This window comes from Equus caballus, chromosome 8 (genome assembly GCF_041296265.1).
Source record: "Equus caballus isolate H_3958 breed thoroughbred chromosome 8, TB-T2T, whole genome shotgun sequence".
Lineage (NCBI taxonomy): Eukaryota > Metazoa > Chordata > Mammalia > Perissodactyla > Equidae > Equus > Equus caballus.
The window spans coordinates 95960589-95962569 of NC_091691.1; the positions used below are offsets into that span (position 1 = coordinate 95960589).

General features: G+C 41.1%; 1 long non-coding RNA gene across 1 annotated transcript; it reads right to left on the reverse strand.

Moving 5' to 3' along the window:
- Nucleotides 1-393: 393 nt before the first annotated feature.
- LOC138925440 (uncharacterized) lies at nucleotides 394-1202 on the reverse strand. The gene is made up of 2 exons (XR_011441611.1): nucleotides 1083-1202; nucleotides 394-610 (listed from the first exon to the last, which is right to left on the reverse strand). It is a non-coding gene; the product is annotated as an uncharacterized lncRNA (long non-coding RNA).
- Nucleotides 1203-1981: the final 779 nt, after the last annotated feature.

Genomic DNA, 1981 nt, shown 5'->3' on the forward strand with positions numbered 1-1981 from the left:
GGAATTCTAAGATCTAGAATCTAGAGAGCTAGACAGAAGCAGCACGAAGCCATGCACTGATATCAGTATGTCTAAGAAATATGAAAATAAACAAAATAAAGAAACAATCTAGGTTAAATGATAATCCATGAAGAGAACATCTCCATCAACTCCAATTAACCCTGAAATAATTATTGCCTTAAACTATTCCGGCCTCTCTCACACCTGCACAAGCTCGCAATCCTGAAGGTGCCTGCCCTGCCCAGTCACGATCATAGGGCCGCTTAATCAGGCACATAGAGCTAATGGTTTACAGTATCTTCTCAGTGCTCCCTCTCAATTGTCCACGCACAAAATGGCAAGTCGATTACAAACAGAATTTTTTTTTTAATAACAAAAAGTTAATGTATCAACAAACTAGAAGTTAATCATGAATTTTTCATTTGATTTGTAAACAGGATGTCAAGATGTATTTGGCAATTAAGACTGCATTCTACTTTATTTGTGATCAATATCTGGAGGCGGTTGTGAGTGGAGTGTGGAAGGTGACAGCACTTATTTGTGTATGCAAGTGTCTGGGCAGTTTTTCCTTTCATCCTTTCATCTTCATCCCTGTCCCACGGTGTTGCTTCTGGAGGCAGAGAGAGGGAAGGAGCAGGTACCAGCATAAAAGAATTTTATTTTAAGCTTTTAATCACATTTTTAAAAAATCAGTACACAATTTTAGAACTTTAGTTCATTGGGTGAGATCTAGCAATCAAAGTGAGATTTTAAACCTGTGTTTACAGAAGTTCCCTCATTTTTTTCTACTTGAGAACTAATAGTCCATGCGAAATTCACTAACCCCCTCTGGCGGCAGCTTGAAGGTATCGCCACCATGCAACCTGTCAAAGCATTTCCAGTCCCTGCGTTTTCTATTACTGGGAAATCATTTGGAAGAATTGAACGTTTTTATTTCCACTAGTGCAGCTCATTTTAGACTTTCCTAAATAATTTATTTTTATACAAATTTTAATAAAATGATCATTTTCCACTAAAAAGTAAGTCTCCCGTAAATTTGACAGATATCTCCTTTTGGTTGAAGATTATTAAATCATTTTTACCTTGAGCAAACCTTGAAACCAAAGCAGAAGTATGTCAGCAGCCATCTCGAAATTCTGCACTTAAGAGGCTGACACAGGGAGGCAAGGAGTCCTGCTCTGCCGGTTCCTACCCAGTCGAGCAGAAGATTACATCAGTCCCCGGGAGCGCTTGCAGAGAGAGGGCACGTACAACCCATGCTTCGCGTCATGTTAGCAAGGACACAGGGCGAGTCTTAGCAGACCGGAGGCCCCACGTGGCCTCATTCTCCTCGGTTTGCTGGTGATTGACAATATGGAGAACGTCACGGCTGTCACCCTAGAGGAACAGAAGCACACCCAACACGGGCGTGAAAGGAAGCTTATGAGGGATCTAGTGTGCCGATTTACAGCAGTGTGGCTCAGGAGTGCAAAACACACACCATCTTCACACAGAGATGAGGAAGCAGTGAGTTGGAAAACTTAGGTAACTGAGAATTTCTAAAGTTAGAGGCAAGTCTTGATAGAAGTTTCTCTACATAATAATAGGTACGAATTAGAACAGTACCATCAAAACAGAGCTCTGAAAGCATCTTAAGGGATTTTTTAATAAAGCAATTTATATGGTTTTGAACATATTATTTGAAGAAATTTTCATATATATATATGTATATATATATATATATATATATACACACACAAACACACTTGACTTTATGTGTCTGTGGTGAAGCGCCCACTTCAGTTTCGCATATAGAAAGGAAGGGAGGGACAGAGGGACACAGCCAGGGAAGGAAGAGCGCCCTCTCTCCATCTCTTCATGAGTCACCTCTGTATAATCGCATCCCAAAAATTTATCTTTGGGAGGCTGGCCCCGTGGCCGAGTGGTTAAGTTCTCGAGGTCCCCTTTGGTGGCCCAGGGTTTCGCTGGCTCATATCCTGGG